The 19,998-nt window shown below is 40.1% G+C and overlaps 1 pseudogene; it reads left to right on the top strand.

The window, feature by feature from the left end:
* Positions 7,721 to 9,464, top strand: LOC108636905 (annotated as a pseudogene).

Genomic DNA, 19,998 nt, shown 5'->3' on the forward strand with positions numbered 1-19,998 from the left:
CAGTATAAGCATAAATATCTCTCTAGAAGAGAAGAATGGGCAGGAAATGAGTAACAGGACGTTTCTATACATAGCCAGCTCACAGAAGCACAAGTCACATCCATGCCAGCTTTATTGTGTTAACAATAAAATGTGGAGGAGAACAATAGAATCCCCTTCAGTGTAGTATGGAAACCAACCCAGAGTTGGTGCCTAGAAATGAAAACAAAGCTATGGAAAACCGTCATCTGAATTTTAACTCTTTTCTGTATTTTAACTCTTTTCTGTATTTTAACTCTTTTCTGTATTTCAGCCCCAGGCTGAAGGTGCCTAAAATTTCTGTAAGTAACTAGGGGTCAAAGAGAAAGAATAAAAAATGGAAGAGCCACAGACTTAATAGCCAGCCTCTAGGACTGATAATAGATTCCTTTCCTAGTTAATCCACCCCACTCCCAGAGAGTCAGCGACATCACTGGTCCCAGCAACATCATAGAATGATTTTCAAGACCATAGCGTAAAGAAGACCAGCCTCCCCAGCCTGTAAATAAAGGATAGAATCACTCTTGTCTCCCACCTCTTAATCTGCATTTTTCTTAAATTTTTTCCCCATATAATTGGGGTGATGGAAAGACCTTTGGCAGGAGGAACAGAACTTCTCACATCTACTTTCTCGTTCTTATGAAAGGGCTCTTCTTTGTTGATTTACCAATCTTGGCCCCAGCTGGGATCATGTGAAAAAACTCTGCTGCTACTGCTAACTGCTAAGTCACTTCAGTCGTGTCCGACTCTGTGCGACCCTGTAGATGGCAGCCCACCAGGCTCCCCCATCCCTGGAATTCTCCAGGCAAGAACACTGGAGTGGGTTACCATTTCCTTCTCCAATGCATGAAAGTGAAAAGTGAAGTGAAGTTGCTCAGTCGTGTCCGACTCTTAGCGACCCCGTGAACTGCAGCCTACCAGGCTCCTCTGCTCATGGGATTTTCCAGGCAAGAGTACTGGAGTGGGGTGCCATTGCCTTCTCGGAGAAAACTCTAGTGAGCACAATAGGAACTCCCCACTTCCTTTTCCTCCTGTTAACCGTTTGGAAGATTACAATCTCAGAAATGGGAATATTTCGTTAGGGTCATAGTGAAGCCCTAATGGAACATTTGTTGCTAATACAATGCAGAACATAAATACTGAATTTATTTAAATGATCAGGAACCAGGAGAATAGAAATGGTGTCAGTTCCCTATGCCCTTGATAAATAGATGAACAGAGTGTCAGTAATGGAAGGCAGAACAAAATTGTGTTTCTTAAGAATAGTTAAGAAACTTAGGAATAGGAAAGGAACAAACTTTCCTTTGTTCTTTGTTGAAATTCAAAGAAAAGAAATAAGAGAAGAGTCAAGAGATAGATGTTTAGGAGTATTTTAAAGCACCAGTTTGGACTTTTGCTCTCATGGGATAGGTTTGGCTTAGATTTGCAAAGCTAGCATTCCAGAAGTTGTTTTATTTCTACCTAGGTATTAATTAAGCTATCACTAGGTGCCATTCTCACAGATAGTGGTTTTGAGGGTCAAAGATTGACATGCTTTTGAGTTTTTTAAAAAGGAATAATATTCTCATAAAGGAGCTAGGCACAAATAATTTCTAGAATTATCCTTAAGTGTAAAGAATTATACACAATTGGAGGCATTTTCAAAAAATACATAGGTGTGTAATTAATTTTATCCTATACTTATTTCAGTGTTATCAGTCATTGCTTATTCTAGTATTATCTTTCTTACTTCATTTTATCCAAGCCTTAAGAACAAAATTTTCAAATTTACCCTGAACTCTTCTTGAATTTGGTCCTCCAAGGGCCCTCATCACATTTCTAGGATTTTCAGCAGCTCTGCCAGCTACCAAAACTTCTTACTTCTTCCATGGAGGTTTTAGCAGCTTTAGACTGGTGTCTGCTAGTCTTGAACAAGCTTAGGTGACTCTGCCCACTGTGCCGAGTGCACAATATCCGAGTACTCAGAGCTCTTTCCTTCCTCAGCCGAAGAAGAACTAGAGGGAGAAAACACCTCCTTGACTACCTTTGTGATGGTTAACTCTGTGTGTCAGCCTGGCCCAGTTGTTTGGTCCAACACCAGTCTAGCTGTTGCTATGAAGTTATTTTTTTAGATATGATTAACATTTAAATCAACAGACTTTGAATAAAGCCGTTTACCTTCCACAATCTAGGTAGAGCTCATCTCATCAGTTGAAGGCCTTAAAATCAAAGACTGAGGTTTCCCAAAGGAAGAGGAATTCTCCTCAAGATTGCAGCATAGAAGCTCTGTCTGCCTGCCCTAAAGACTTCAGACCCTCCACCCTCTCAAATTGCACGAGCCAATTCCTTAAAATAAGTCTCCCCCTCTCTTTCTCCTATTGGTTTTGTTTCTCTGCAGAACCCTCGCAAATACAACCTTTCTAAAGTTATTTCTAGTGAAATAAGTCAGAGAAAGATGAATAGCAAATGATATTACATATTTGGAATCTCATAGAAACAGAGAAAATGCTGGCGGTTGCCAAGAGGAAGTGGATGATGGGGATGGGTGAAGGGGTCAGAGGCACAAATTTTCAGTTATAAGAAGTAAGTTCTGGCATCTTCCCTGGGGGTTCAGTGGCTAAGACTGTGCACTCCCAATGCAGGGGGCCTGGGTTCTATCCCTGGTGGGGGAACTGGATCTCACTAAGAGTTTGCATGCCACAACCAAAGATGCATGTCACAACCAAAACTGAAGGTTCCGTGTGCTGCAGCTAAAACCTGGCACAGTCAAATAAATAATAAACTTTTTTTTTTAAATAAAGATGTTCTAGGATGTAATGTACAGTGTGATGACTACAGTTAATAATATAGTATTATATATTTGAAAGTTGCTGAGAGAGTAGATATTGAAACTGTAATCACTAGAAAACAACATATGATTATATGAGATGAAGAATGTTAACTAGGCTATTGTAATCATTTTGAAATGTTTACATATATCAAGTCATTATATTTTACACCTTAAATTAATACAGTGTTATACTTGGGAAGAAAGAAAGTTATTCCTCTGTTTTTGCTTTTAGCATTTTTTTCTTTGAAACCAGAATTAAACTTCTAATCTGCTTCAATTACTTGCATTTATTTTCAAGCATTTCTTCATGGGTTCATGGGTTTCCTTAGTAATAGCTCTAACAGATTTCTACTGTGCAGCTTTTTTTTTTAAACCTTATTATTCCTGTATCTTTTCCAGAGAAGGACATTTCAAAATTACATTTAGTAGAAAGTACAGTTAATACATAAATACAAAGTGATTTCTTCATACTCCTTTGTCCCAATTTTTTCAGCTGAAGCTCTTGAAAGTATTTCAAGTCTTGAGGATATCTATTAGATAACGTCCATCTTTTTTTTCCCCTTTACTCCGTGAGATTAGAGTTTAATTTATTTTCATATTTTAAGTAAAACATTTCTGGAAAGGTTTAAATATTTCTGGTGGCATATTTGGTTTTGTGAGTGCTTTGCGTCTGGAGCCTGTTTGGAATTCTCACTTTTGCACTTAGAACAGCAGTGGGGCTGGACAAGCTACTTGTTCTCTCCTCAGTGTCCCCATCCATCAAATAAGAATGACAGGAGAGGCTGCCTAGTAAGGCCGTCGCACGGGTGAAGTCCTCTAGGATTGTGACTGGGGCTCATCTAGGGAGATGAAAGAGTCTTCTGGGATGTGACGTATTTATTAATCTGCTCTATTAAGTGGTTTAGCTCTTCTGTGTCATGTTTACCACTCTGAGCTTAACTCAGACTTTCCTGGCTATTTTATTCATTGTTTCTCCTTGGTTTTTGTCAGTTTTCTTGACCTTGTCGAAGTCAACTTTTGGTTTCATTTTCTCTAATTTTTTTTGTTTGTTTTCTACCTCACTTATTTCCAATCTAATCTTTTTATCCCTCCTGCTTGCCGTGGGTTTATTTTGCTCTTTTTCTGGTTTCTTAGGTAAAGGATTAGGTTGTTGATTTAAGATTTTTTTTCTAATTGGAAGATAGTTGCTTTATAATGTTATGGTGGTCTCTGCTGTACATCCACACCAATCAGTCATAATTATATATATATCCACTCCCTCTTGAGCCTCCTTCCCAAGATCTTTCTCTTTTAAGGTAACTATTTACAACTTTAAATGTCCCTCTTTTGTGTTAGCTCCATCCCATAAATTTGATATGTCGTGTTTTCATTTTCATGTATTTCAAAATATTTTCTCACTTTTCTTGTGATTTCTTCTTTGATCTTTTGGATATTTTGGAGAGTGTTGATTAATTTCCATTTATTTGTGAATTTCAGAAATTTCCTTCCGTTGTTGATTTTTAAGCTCAGTCCACTAGAGATGGGAGAACATGAGAGAACATGCTTTTTAAGCTCAGTCCACTAGAGATGGGAGAAGATGAGAGAACATGCTTTGTATGATTTCGGTCCTTTTACATTTTATTGAGACTTGTTTCATGGCCTCGTACGTGATTTATCCAGGCTCCCCTGGTGGCTCAGTGGTAAATCACCTGCCAATGCAGGAGATGTGGTTTTGATTCCTGGGTCTGGAAGATCCCCTGGAGGAGGAAATAGAAACCCACTCCAGTATTCTTGCCTGGAGAATCCCACGGCAGACTATAGTTCATGGGTCGCAGAGTCAGACATGACTGAGTGACTAAACAACAACAATCTCTTTTTAAAATCAGAAAAGGTATTTAATAAGTTTAAAGGTATTTAAAGAAGAGGTATTTAAATGAATTTAAGACATCAAAGGCTACAAAACTGATAGTAAAAATGACAGAATACAAATGCAATTTGTAAAGGAGAAGGTGGAGCAGTTAGTAGTGATAAACTAAGAATCCTATGGGAATTTCTCCTAATAAACTGGTAGCATATAGAACATGTGACTACCTTAAGTTCCTTTTTCCTCATCTCCCCTTTGTCTAAAGCCTCAGTGATGTCCCACCAGAAGGGCAGCTTTCCAAGACTGCAAGAATGCCTTCTTCATGCACATACTTGCTGGGGCTTGTGTGGCATGTAGGTGTTTCTTTGGGTAGGGAGATAGAAACACCTAGAAATATGATTTAGTCCTTAAAGAATAAAGGAACCCACTCAAAGGGGAGGATAAAGTTCCAAGCAATCAGCAACATTTTTTTGAGTACCTATCAAATGCAAAGCACCTCACTCAGGCTCTTGAGAGTGGTTCAAAAGGAAAAAAAAAAAAAGCAGGAAACACAGTTTATTTTCAAAGAAATGGACTGATCCTCGAAAGCAGAATATACTCTTTACTATTTAACAACTCCCAGTAGGATTTAAAATCTACATTCTACCTGTGGGAGCATTTTTGCCCTTTACTCAAGAACCGTATGGTAGGTCCCCAGAGGAGAAGAGGCCAGCTCTATTTCTCCAGTACAAATGCCCAGCAACAGCTGTGCCATCTATGTGCTCTCCACAGGACTTCTGCAGAAGGTGATGTCTCCAGGGCCACAGAGCTCCCCCTTAGCACTGAGTGGGAGAGTTGACCACTTGAGAATAAAGGAAACGTGTGTGAAAATATTTGACATATTTAAGTGGTATGTGTAAAGGGAATGTGATGTCTAGCTTTGTGTTTTTCCTTCTTTCCTGGGACCTGTTTGGGCAATTGTTATCAGTTAGTAGAAGTTGCAAGTCTGAATAGAAGCTCTCTGTTCTGTCCAAAGGGTGAATATAGCTGATGATTGAAAACTTGCCATTTCTAGAGAGAAAGAGGTGGCAGTAGCTCTTTTGCAGATGTCAGGCAGTGGTGAGAATTCTGGCCCTTTGTCCCTAAGTGTCATATTACACAAACTTCAACTTTTTCATTCAGTACTTTATTCAAGAGAGAGGAGTAAAGGATGAGTCTTGAGTTTTTAGCCTGAGGCACCAGAGGGATTGGGGGCAGGAGGAGAAGGGGACGACAGAGGATGAGATGGCTGGATGGCATCGCTGACTCAATGGACGTGAATCTGAGTGAACTCCGGGAGTTGGTGATGGACAGGGAGGCCTGGCGTGCTGAGATTCATGGGGTCGCAAAGAGTTGGACACGACTGAGCGACTGAACTGAACTGAACTGAACTGAACCAGAAGGATGGAATTACCTTAACTAAATAAGCAGAGGCAGACTCAGGGAGAAGTTCACTTTGGGACATGTGAAAAGTGAGACATCTATCAGACATGCAAATAGAAATGCTGAACAGGCAGCAGAATATGTGCGTGGCGGCAGGTCAGGGCTGGAATGTACATTTGGACATCATCCACATATGAGACTGAGATTCCCCAGGAGAAACTGTAGTCTTCAGACAAAGAGCCTAGGCTGAGCCCTGGGGCTGTCCTGTGTTTCAGGTCAGAAAGATGGGAGGAACCAGAAAGGAAACTGAGTAGCAGCCATTGAGGAGAGGAGGAAGTCCTGAAAACCAAAGGAAGAAATATAAAGTGATCATTTGTTGAGGACACTGTTGATGGGCCAAGTAAGGATAAAGAAGATGTGCCTTGGATTTTACTAGAGATGTTAGTAGCCATAACAAGGGCAATTTATGAGGAGAGGTGGCGGGAGAGGCCTGAGGGAGTGGGCTCAGAAGAAGAGGGAAGAGAAATTTCAGACAAGAGGAGTAGATTATTTTGAGGAGTTTTTCTGCAGAGGGAACATAAAGAGTAGTAAGCTAGAAGGGGAAGTGAGGTGAGGAATGGAATTTTTTTTTAAGTAAAAGAAATTATTCTCTGTATACTAATGGAAATGTCTTTTGGTTGTTATTTAGCACTGAGTTGTGTCTGACTCTTTTTCAACCCCATGGTTGGCAGCCTGCTGGGCTCCTCTGTGGGGTTTCTCAGGCAAGAATACTGGAGTGGGTTGCTGTTTCCTTCTTCGGGGGATCTTCTTGACCCAGGGATCAAAACACGTCTCCTGCATTGGCAGGTGGATTCTTTATCACTGAGCCACCAGGAAAGCCCAGTGGAAATGTCTAATGGAGAGGGAAAAAAATGTTGAATTGGTAAAGCAATTCTCAGAATACTCAACACATTCTAACTTTGTGCCAAAGTTTGTTCTTACTCTACACAACAAGTGCCGGCAATTCTGGTTAAGGAAATTGTTTCTGTAGAGACAAGTGGAAAGGCTTGTGGCGCTCATTTGAAAGCCACAGTCTCTGTATCCTGGAGCCCAAGGACAGGGCAAGTGGATGAAAATGCTGACCTCATTGTCTCAGCTTTGACCAGAGGATGCGTTTGTTTTCTAGGCATCCACACAAATATCACCCAAACATCCTTTCTGTGCAATGAAGGTCATAAGAAAACCTCCCTAAAACAGATTTGACTGTTTCATTTGTGATCAGTTGAAGGTACAAAAATCAAAGTTTCCCTTTACCTTAGAAATAAGCCTTTCCAAAGAAAAAGCTGTCCACAGAATTATACTGGAAATTTTGTTGTTGTTCAGTCACTAAGTCATGTCCAACTCTTTGAAACCCCCATTGGCTGTAGGATGCCAGGCTCTTCTGTCCTCCACCATCTTTTGAGTTTGCTCAAATTCATGGGAAATTTTATTAGTCTGGTGCAAAAGTAATTGAGGTTTTGCATTGTTGAACTTTGCTGTTTGATATTGGAATACATTCTTAAATGTGGTTATGTTATATATCATTTTAATGCACATTTCTTGCAGTATGTTTTTTTTTGCTAATGACTTATTACTTGCTGTTTATTTTATATTTATTTTAGGCTATAGAAATGATGTTAGACAAAAAGCAAATTTGAGCGATTTTTTAAAATTTTATTTTTAATTGAAGGATAATTGCTTTACAATATTGTGCTGGTTTCTGCCATACATCAACATGACTCAGCCATAGGCACACATATGTCCCCTCATTCTTGAACCTTCCTCCCACCTCCTATCCCATCCCACCCTTCTAGGTTGTCACAGAGCACTGGTTTGAGCTCTCTGGGTCATACAGCAAATTCCCACTGGCTGTCTGTTGTGCATATGGTAATGTATATGTTTCCGTGCTTCTCTCTTCATTCATCTCACCCCCTCCTTCTTCCTCCCCCACCCTCATCCACAAGTCTGTTCTCTATGATTGTTGTACATATATATGATGGAATATTACTCAGCTGTAAAAAGGACCACATTTGAGTGAATTCTAATGAAGTGGATGAACCTAGAGCCTATGATAGAGTAAAGTAAGTCAGAAAGAGAAAAACAAGTATCATATATTAACACATTTATATCAAATCTAGAAAGATGGTACTGATGAACCTATTTGCAGGGCATCAATTGAGTGATTTTTTTTTGAGTTCAAAATGGGTCATAAAACAGCAGAGACAACTTGCAATATCAACAATGCATTTGGCCCAGGAACTGCTAACAAACATACAGAGCAGTGGTGGTTCAAGAAGTTTTGCAAAGGAGACCAGGCCCTTGAAGATGAGGAACGTAGTGGTGGCCATTAGAAGTTGACAGTGACCAACTGAGAGAATCATTGAAGCTGATCCTCTTATAAAGATGAGAAGTTGCTGAAGAACTCAGTGTTGATCATTCTATGGTCATTTGGCATTTGAAGCAAATTGTAAAGGTGAAAAAGCTCCATAACTGGGTGCCTCATGTGAAAGTTTCTCAGTCGTGTCTGACTCTTTGTGACCCCATGGACTATACAGTCCATGGAATTCTCCAGGCCAGAACACTGGAGTGAGTAGTCTTTCCCTTCTTCAGGGGATCTTCCTAACCCAGGAATTGAATCCAGGTCTCCCGCACTGCAGGCAGATTCTTTACCAGCTGAGTCACAAGGGAAGCTCTGGGTGCCTCATGATGTGACCTCAAATCAAAAAAATTGTCATTTTGAAGTGTCGTCTTCACTTAAAATGTAGGCAGCAACGACGAACCATTTCTCGACCAGATTGCTAAGTGCAATGAAAAGTAGATTTTATATGACAACCAGTGATGACCAGCTTAATGGTTGGGCCGAGAAGAATCTCCAAAGCACTTCTCAAAGCCAAACTTGCACCAAGAAAATGTCATGGTCCCTGTTTGGTGGTCTGTTGCCCATCTGATCCTCTATAGCTTTCTGAATCCCAGCAAAACCATTACATCAGAGAAGTATGTTCAGAAAATTGATTAGATGCCCCAAAGGCTGCAATGCCTGCAGCTGGTATTGGTCAACAGAATGGGACAAATTCTTCTCCAAGTCATTGCCCGACCACACGTCCCACAACCAAAGCTTCAAAAGTTGAATGATTTGGGCTACAAAGTTTTGCCTCACCCCCATATTCACCTGACCTCTTGCCAACCAACTACCACTTCTTCAAGCATCTCCACAACTTTTTGCAGGGAAAATCCTTCTACAACCAGCAGAAGCCAGAAAATGCTTTCCAAAAGTCCATCAAATCCTGAAGCATGAACTTTTATGCTATAGGGATAAACAAACTTATTTCTCATTGGCAAAAATGTGTTGATTGTAATGGTTCCTATTTTGATTAATAGAGGTGTGTTTGAACCTAGTTACAATGATTTAAAATTCACAGTCCAAAACTGCGATTACTTTTGTACCAACCTGAAATACTTAGTTTTAAAAAAGGTTTCAGGCATTGTCTTCAATGCATATGCAAATAATGTTTCAATTTAGGAATTGATTTGTTATGAGCCCAAGTTTTCTTATATCAAATCAGTTCATTTCCTCCCACATTTCACTGAGATTCTTTATTAGGCAATGCTTTCTTAACCTACTTTGAACACACTAGAGTGTTAGAAAATATTGAAACTACTGTTCATATAAAAATATTTTGTTAACCTCATTTTTAAATAACTGAGAAAATCTTCTCCCTATACATATGCTTTAGAGAAGTTTTAAATAATTGATACCTTCCTAAGCTTTACTGAAAAAAAAAAGAAAACCAGTTCAATTAGGACTTTTCAGTATTCCACGTGTTACCGTTCCTAGCAGAGGAGAGCAAATAGTACTCTGGAGCATACATGGTTATGGTCAAAGTATGGTCAAAAATCATTATATTTCTTTGAAATCTCTTTTTAAAATATTAACATCCAAATGACTATTTCGCTTTACACTACAATAACGTCATACTTTTTTAAAGTATATTCAAATGTTTCAAATGATAATTTGGAAGGAAAGAAATGTTCCACTTGTCCCCTTGGTTGAGTGAAGAGCCTGCTTTTCATGGATTCTGTCCACGTCAGAAAACTGGGCTGCACCGCAGGCAGCTGACACCAGCACCAGGTTCACCATCTTGGCAATTCTCTCCTCTATTTTGGAGTCTCAGTGTCTCTAGAACCCACACCCACACCCCAGCAAAAAGGCAAACATTTTTTTCACTGCTTTATGGGCTATAAAAGGGGAAATGCTGAGGAAATATTTTTAGAATGCTGCTGGAGAGAGAATTACGGTGCAGCGTTTTCAGGTTCCTGAGATAAACAATTCTAGTAGTTGCGACATCCCACTCACAGGCCAAGTAACCAGTGTCATATGATCTGCTCTGTGACCCAGTCAGCCTTCTTTTTTTCTTTTTTACTGTTTCCACAGAATTCTTGTCAGAGCCCTTTTATGTTGAAGAAGATGACTAATGATGTTTTCTTGTTTTAAAGGAACACTCCCCCCCCACCCCACTAGCTGTGCTGAGTCTTTGTTGCTGCTCTCTGGCTTTCTCCAGTTGCAGTGGCTGGGGAGCCTCTCTAATTGCGGTGCACGCGCTTTTCACTTTCGTGGCTTCTCTTGTTGAAGGGCACAGGCTCTAGAGCATGGTTCCAGTAGTTGTGGGTCAAGGGCTTAGCGGCCCTGCGGCATGTAGACTCTTCCCAGACCAGGGATTGAACCCATGCTCCCTGCATTGGCTGCTGCTCCTGCTGCGTCGCTTCAGTCGTGTCTGACTGTGTGACCCCATAGACGGCAGCCCACCCGGCTCCTCTGTCCCTGGGATTCTCCAGGCAAGAACACTGGAGTGGGTTGCCATTTCCTTCTCCAATGCATGAAAGTGAAAAGTGAAAGGGAAGTCACTCAGTCGTGCCAGACTCTTCATGACCCCATTGCCTGCAGCCTACCAGGCTCCTCCATCCATGGGATTCTCCAGGCAAGAGTACTGGAGTGGGGTGCCATTGCCTTCTCCAGCATTGGCAGGTGGATTCTTAACAATTAGACCACCAGGGAAGTCCCAATAATGTTTTCTGTTTCACTAGAGCCCAAACTTCCTCTATCCTTAAATGAACCAAGAATCTCAAAGAAGTAGTCCTTATGATTTCCATCTAATTCTCAGTCTTTATTTTTATTATAGCAGTTTTACTGATATATGGAAAAGTTACATTAACACCTTTGCAATTGTTATCTGAAATTATTTAGACTGAAAACAAACAAACTAGAAGATATTTAGTAAGACAACTGAGTGAGACTTTATCATCAAAATGAACAAATTAGTCAAGCTATCCAGGTTTTTGTCTTTGGTCATCGCACAAAAAGCAAGTCAGCCCTGAGTTTGAAACTTTAACCTAGTGTACTTCCCCCATCCTGTATTATTTTGAACCAAATCCTAACTATCATATGATTTTACCATTAATATTTCAGTATACCAAAACATTTGATTAAGGGTGATTATGTCAGGAAATTGGGTTGGTTTACAGGGGCCAATAGTTTTGTGTATAACTCAAGTAGTAACAGTGATTTATGAGGTGAGAAACTTAGAAGGTAAATAAGTGTCAATTGTATAGTAGATATTTCAGCCTTTCTGGACTCACTGAGAAATCACATGTTTGTTTGTCTACTCGGGTCAAAGTATAAGCCATGTGGGTCACAGATATCCACAAAACTTGTTTCTGCCTTGTGTAGCAACCTGCATATTCACTTTTTTAAAAAGGCTCCAGAGCTAATATCAATGGTTTCCTTGATTACAACAAAGAATGCCAGAGTTTTCAGTCACTCTTTACACATAAAAATTTTCTACTCTACATTATGCATTCAAGAAAAACACAAGTTTGACTGACATGGAAAAGCAGAATTTTGCTAATTTTACTTGCACATGTATCACAAAACCTTTATAAGAGGCGAACATGTTAAACATTTTTTTTCCACATCCTGAAATAAAACTGACACTGTCTGAAAATGTACCATAGTTATCCTAGAGCTTCGAGGAGTGCAATTAAAATTTTCCAGGAACGAGTATGTCCCTGCTCAAGAGTAGAACGAATCTGAAGCCTTTGTGGTGTGTGTGTGTGTGTGTGTGTGTGTGTGTGTGTGTGTGTGTGTGTGTATTTACTGGCTAGAGGAGGAAATGTGAAAAATGCTCTAGGGGCGTGATGTGTGTAAGACTTCAAGCTGCTCCCTCTCCATGTTAGCAGGTATTAGGGGAGTAATTTCTTGGATTTGGAGGAGAGTGCAATAGGTAATTATTTTGCTTTCCTTCCTATCTCTTGCTCTGTTTTATTCCTCATTCTTTGAACCAGCCACTGAACTCATCACCCTTTTCCTACCTTTCCCCACAATTTTATGCACTGGAGCAGAGGGAAAGGGGAAGTTTGTGAAGAAAGGAACCCTTCCAGTTTTTTTTTCCTCCCTTTAGAGGCTCTCTGCCCTTGCTCTTGAATAATTATTGATAGTTTTATTCATTTTGTAGGTGCTGGTCAAACTGTAATTGGTGGTGTTGGAGAAGACTCTTGAGAGTCCCTTGGACTGCAAGGAGATCCAACCAGTCCATTTTGAAGGAGATCAACCCTGGGATTTCTTTGGAGGGAATGATGCTAAAGCTGAAGCTCCAGTACTTTGGCCACCTCATGCGAAGAGTTGACTCATTGGAAAAGACTCTGATGCTGGAAGGGATTGGGGGCAGGAGGAGAAGGGGACGACCGAGGATGAGATGGCTGGATGGCATCATGGACTCAATGGATGTGAGTCTGAATGAACTCCGGGAGATGGTGATGGACAGGGAGGCCTGGTGTGCTGCGATTCATGGGGTCGCAAAGAGTCAGACACAACTGAGCGACTGAAATGAACTGAACTGAACTGAACTGATTATGAAAAAAAAAGCATGCCAAACCTGTCTCATGAAACTTTATTCCTGGCAATGCTATTATCTATATAAAAATGTCATGACATTAATCAGTGTTCATTCATTCAGTAACTATTATATACCTGTGAAGTACCTGAGTGTGAGGCAGCTAGGAGGAATCAGAAATTAATTTTTAAAAATGGTCCCTGACCTTGAGAAATTTACCAAGGAGATAAAAGTTTGTCTGTACATAAAAACTATAATACAAATTGAAATATGGCATGTTCTCTGTTGGTACTTCTTTTAAGATGGTCTGATACCACCTCCTAAATCAAAATCTCTGGTTGCTGCACTGGAGAATCTGCATTTTAGCAAACGTTCCAAGGTGAGTCTCATACACATTAAAGCATTTTATACATTTTAACATTTTTTTTTTTCTGGGAGAATATGAGAAAGGGATCAATTTCAGCATAAAAAGAATCAGAGGGCTTCCCTGGTGGCTCAGATGGTAAAGCATCTGCCAGAAATGCAGGAGACCGGGGTTTGATCCCTGGGTTGGGAAGATCCCCTAGAAAAGGAAATGGCAACCCACTCCAGTATTCTTGCCTGGAAAATTCCATGGACAGAGGAGCCTGGTAGGCTACAGTCCATGGGGTCACAAAGAGTCGGACATGACTGAGCGATTTCACTTCTCTTCACTTCCCTGGTGGCTGTGGATGAGAAATCGCCTACCAATGCAAGGGATGCATGTTTGAACCTCTAGGGGCAACTAAACTCAGGTGCCACAACTACTGAAGTCTGCTCACCTAGAACCTGTGCTCTGCAACAAGAGAAGCCACCACAATGAGAAGCCCACGCACATCAATGAAGAGTATCCCTGGCTTGCTGAAACTAGAGAAAACTAGCATGCAGAAAAGAAGACCCAGTGCAGCTAAAAAATAAATAAGTAAGAAAAAAGAATCAGAAAAAATAAGACAGTAGAAAAGAAAATGAAGAAAATGTTATGACTTTTTCCAGTAATGAATAAATGACTAAGAAGAAAGGTTTTTTTTCCCAAACTTTAAACTTTTTATTTTGTGTTGGGGTATAGCCGATTAACTATGTGGTAGTTTCAGGTGAACACTGAAGGGACTCAGCCATACATAAACATGTATCCATTTTCCTCCAAACCCTCCTGCCATCCAGGCTGGCACATAACACTGAACAGAGTTCCATGTGCTCTACAATAGGTCCTTGTTGGTTATCCATTTTGAATATAGCAGTGTATACATGACCTTCCAAACTCCCTAACTATCCCTTCCCCCTGGCAACCAGAAGTTCATTTTCTAAGTCTGTGGGTCTCTTTCTGTTTTGTAATAAGTTCATTGGATATGAATCTTTTTAGATTCCACATGTAAGGGATGTCATACGATATTCCTTCCTCTCTGACTTATTTCACTCAGTATGACACTTTCTAGGTCCATCTATGTTGCTGCAAATGGTATTATTTCATTCTTTTTAATAGTTGAGTAATATTCCATCACATATATATATGTACACATATATGTGTACATATATATATCATATCTTTATCCATTTCTCTGTCAGTGGTCATTTAAGTTGCTTCCATGTCTTGGCTATTGTAAACAGTGCTGTGGTGAACATGTATGCATGTATACATGGGGTGCATGTATCCTTTCAAGTCATGTTTTTCTCTGGATATATGCCCAGGAGTGGGATTGCTGGGTCATATGGTAGCTCTGTTTTTAAGCAATCTCCATACTGTTCTCCATAGTGACTGTACCAATTTACATTCCCATCAACAGTGTAGGAGGGTTCCTGGAAGAAAGTATTATTAGACTCTTCTCTTGATAGCTGATGTTAAGAATGTCATTAGCTCAGTTCAGTTCAGTCGCTCAGTCATGTCCGACTCTTTGCGACCCCATGAATTGCAGCATGCCAGGCCTCCCTGTCCAACACGAACTTCTGAAGTTCATTCAAACTCACGTCCATTGAGTCGGTGATGCCATCCAGCCATCTCATCCTCTGTTGTCCCCTTTTCCTCCTGCCCCCAATCCCTCCCAGTATCAGAGTCTTTTCCAATGAGTCAACTCTTAGCATGAGGTGGCCAAAGTACTGGAGTTTCAGGTTTAGCATCATTTCTTCTAAAGAACACCCAGGACTGATCTCTTTTAGAATGGACTGGTTGGATCTCCTTGCAGTCCAAGAGACTCTCAAGAGTCTTCTCCAACACCACAGTTCAAAAGCATCAATTCTTCGGTGCTCAGCTTTCTTCACAGTCCAACTCTCACATCCATACACGACCACTGGAAAAACCATAGTCTTGACTAGATGGACCTTTGTTGGCAAAGCAATGTCTCTGCTTTTGAATATGCTATCTAGGTTGGTCATAACTTTCCTTCCAAGGAGAAAGCATCTTTTAATTTCATGGCTGCAGTCACCATCTGCAGTGATTTTGGAGCCCCCCAAAATAAAGTCTGACACTGTTTCCACTGTTTCCCCATCTATTTGCCGTGAAGTGATGGGACCAAATGCCATGATCTTCGTTTTCTGAATGTTGAGCTTTAAGCCAACTTTTTCACTCTCCTCTTTCACTTTCATCAAGAGGCTTTTTAGTTCCTCTTCACTTTCTGCCATAAGGGTGGTGTCATCTTCATATCTGAGGTTATTGATATTTCTCCCGGCAATCTTGATTCCAGCTTGTGCTTCTTCCAGCCCAGCGTTTCTCATGATGTATTCTGCATATATGTAGTCATTATGTAGCAGATAAACCACTTTCAATTGAAGATTAGGTAGAAACTCCTAAATTACACGGTTAGATGAATTTGAAATATGGAAAATTTCCTTTGTACTTGCCTTTAGGTTTGAAAAACTGCTGGAAATGTAATCTGAGCTCAGAAAATTTATCTGTTTATAAAGCAACTTGGTATGACTTATGATTGAAATAGAATTGGTTATCATCAAAACCACTTTATTATGCTATGAGTTTTGCACCTAAGCACTGTTTTGCCTTGTAACTTTAGGTTGACTTTATTAAGAAACATAATCAAGTCTGCAGCAAAAACTCATTTCCAAAGCTGCTTTGTATTCAATAATAGTTCAGTTCAGTTGCTCAGTCGTCTCTGACTGTTTGCGACCCCATGAATCGCAGCACGCCAGGCCTTCCTGTCTATCAGCAACTCCCAGAGTCCACTCAAACCCATGTCCATCGAGTCAGTGATGCCATCCAGCCATCTCATCTTCTGTTGTCTCCTTCTCCTCCTGCCCTCAATCCCTCCCAGCATCAGGGTCTTTTCCAATGAGTCAACTCTTCCCATGAGGTGGCCAGAGTATTGGAGTTTCAGCTTCAACATCAGTCCTTCCAATGAACACCCAGGACTGATCTCCTTTAGGATGGACTGGTTGGATCTTCTTGCAGTCCAAGGGACTCTCAAGAGTCTTCTCCAACACCACAGTTCAAAAGCATCAATTCTTCAGTGCCAGTGATAGTAATTGAGGGCAATTCTCTTTCACAAAAATTTTCAGTCTTGACCTGAGCTCAAAAAATTGTGTTAGAAACTTTACCATTGCTAAATCATTGAACTACTTCATGGGAGGGCAAGTCAGAATAGTCATACAATTCTTCAGTCATTTAAAACTCTGTATTGACTCCTCCAATAATGAACAACTGAACAGTATCAGTAACATCTGTAGCCATATCAGTAACCCATCAAGAGCCAAGGAAAACCACTCAAAATCATTTGCCTTTATGTTTAATTGATTATTGATGTTGCTCCCAATGTCTTCAACTCCTGTAGCAACGCTTTGCACCAAAAGTGAACTTGCCAGCAGTAAGTGGCTTTCCTTGCTTGGCTAACAAATGAGCCAGTAGGAAACTTGCTTTCATTGCAGCCTTTTTTCCACTTTTTTTTCTGGTGAAGAAACTTTTCTGTGATGAGCTATTCCCTTTAAATTTTTCCAATTTTTCTGATTGTTCCTCACCAGTGAGTTGGGAATATTGTGACTAATATTTAGATTGGTAATGTCAGCACAGCCATAATGTCATTGTATAATAAGCACAAGGCTTTGCCATCTCATTTGTTCAAAATAATGCACATTCCACTGTGCCTTAGAAGCATTTGAAGTCCACTCTGCTTGTTTTGACATGATGGGTATGCACTGATAGTGAGAAAAAAAATGTCACAGATACCGTGATACATAAGGCACTTGAAACACTGTCAAGTTCTAACTGTGTCCGTGTGATTCATAGCTCTTGAGTGGCAGTGTGAAGCAGTGATGATAGCGCCGTGGAAAGTCTCTGTCCCCACTTACTCAACTCTGCCATTGTAAGCACATGAGCAACCACAGACAACACAGAGGGGAGTATGCATGTCTGGATTCCATAAAATGTTATTTATGGAGACTGAAGTGATAATTCCATGCAGTCCTTCGCATGTTGTGAAATATTCTTCTTCTTTTGATATTTTTCAACTACTGAAGAATGTCAAAGCCATTTTCAGCTCCCAGGATGTTAATAACAGGTGGCAGCCCAGATTTGGCCTGCATACCATAATTTGCTGAATCCTGCTTTAGAGGATGAGCAAAGGGAAGAGTTTTTTAAGAAAAAATCTAGCAAATGGCACTGGAACTCTCAGTTCTGTGTTGAACCCAGAGAAAGCAGTTTCTGAAAATGTGGGGGCAAACTTCACATATAAGTGGATGGTAAGAAAGTGACTATGAAAAATATAAGCAATCCTTTCATGAAATTTCCCTCTGAAAGGGGACAAGGAAATGAGAGGTAGCTGGGGGATGATGTTTTGCTGTTATTGTCGTTAAAATAGGAGAGGTTTGACCACTTAACCTTTATTTCCTCTTTCTTTTTTAATAAGGAAACTAACACCTATCTTAAAGTTTATTAGAAAGGTCAGATGAGATAAAGTATATTCTGTACCCAGAATGATGCCTAGCCTATGATAGGCTCTCAATAACTGATATTAATATTCATATATGTTCATTATTTTTTGATAAAACCAACAAAGTTCATGCTTCTTACATTACTTTTCTATTAGATTTCTAAACTATCTTATTTAAAATCAAGACTGTACTCCTATTGAGATGTTTTGGAAATTGTTAAATAAATTGGAAGTTTACCAGTCAAGATTTCGTAACTTCAGTAATTTTGATTTTGTAACTCTCTCAGCTTTCCTTCTAGTCTGTGCTTAATCAATTTAGCCTGTCTCCATGTGGGAACCACTTTCCCTTTAGATCTTTTTCATAATCTTTTTGAACCATAATACAGTGATACCAACCCTTATACAAATGAATCATACAAATCATATACTGATTTGGTGTATTAGTGAGTTTTATTCTTACTAGTTTTTTTTAATGTTAACTTTTTTTGTGTGTGTGTGTCCTGTACGTCATACATGGAGTTACCATATGCCCCAGCAATTCCACTCTGGGTCCACAGGAAGATTTGTACACAAATGTTCATAGCAGCATTATTCATAATTTCCCCAAAGTGGAAATAACATACATGTTCACCAACTGATGAATGGACCAATAAAATGGGAAGTAACTGCCTAACAGAATTTTGTTGAGCCGTAAAGAAGAATGAAGTGCTGACGTGAGCCACAAAGTAGATGAAACTTGAAAACATTTTGCTAATGCTAAGTAAAAGAATTCCATCACAAAAGACCACATTTTGTATGATTCCATTTATTAAATTGGTAGAATAAACACACCTATAGAGATAGAAAGAAGATTAGTAGTGGCCTAGAAGAGAAATGGAGAATGACCGCTAATGGGTATGCAGCTTCCTAGTGGCAGGATACTTTACCGTCTCTTGTTTGATAATCTGGTATCTGGAGTCTCTGTGGATATGTTTCTGTTGAATATTTTGCTGACGGGGTCTACTCATGCATCTGTCTATCTTTGGTTGTGTATGGTATTTTGTATATGAAATTTTATTTTTAGAAACAATTTGCAGCCTAGATAAATACTATGTTGCCTCAAAGAAGAATTTTGATCACTTTTTTCCAGGTACCTGGGAGAGCCTGCAATCAAGTAATCACTTTAACCCAATTCCAAGCTAGAGATTTTCTGGGCTACTCAGATGATTTGAATGAGCTGTAGACAGTGCAAGGACTGGTTCACTTCCACTTTAATTCCTGGTGTGCAACCAGATTGTGTGATTTGGTGAAATTCCCTCAATTTCTTCATCATGCTATTTAGAATTAGCTGTCTAAAGGCTGCACATGATTAGGTACTAAAGTGGATTAAACAAATGCTTATCTTCACTTTCCCCTGAAACTGCCCTAAAATGATAGTAATGTAATAACAAGGTAAAAACCCAAAAGGACTAAGAGAAGGGAAAAAGAGAGAACAGTAGATGACAGCTGCCCTAAATTATGGGGGAGTCAGGACAGCTGATGGAGGAGTGATGTCTAATCCAGACAGCATGGTACAGGCAGCAGAGACCAATGTGAGTCAGTTCACCACAGAATCCCACAGAATATGTGTTGTTCCCATTATCAGTCACCAGGGGTTGGGGGCAACAGCAACTTGCATTCATGTTTTATGGCCCATAATACTGTACCACCTCAAGGATACTTGAGCTCTCACATGTATTGTCATAGTCTGGTCAGGTGGACCCCTGATCTAACACAACTGGACAACATTCTAACACATTATATTGATGATATTATGTGTGCTCAGTCGCTGTCATGTCCAACTTGTTGTGACCCCACAGACTGTAGCTCACAAGGCTCCTCTGTCCATGGGATTTTCCAGGCAGGAATGCTGGAGTGGGTTGCCATGCCCTCCTCCAGGGGGTCTTCCCAACCCAGGGATCAAACCCACGTCTCCTGTGGCTCTTGAACGGCAGGTGGATTCTTTACCACTGAGCCACTGGGGAAGCCCTTTATGACCTTAGCAAGGTCTCTTTAGCTTGATCCTCAATTTTTGAGAAAACAATATCATTAGAGGGCTTCCTCAGTGGATCAGCAGTAAAGAATCCGCCTGCCATGTAGGAGACTTGGGTTCGATCC

Source organism: Capra hircus, chromosome 10, assembly GCF_001704415.2.
Source record: "Capra hircus breed San Clemente chromosome 10, ASM170441v1, whole genome shotgun sequence".
Lineage (NCBI taxonomy): Eukaryota > Metazoa > Chordata > Mammalia > Artiodactyla > Bovidae > Capra > Capra hircus.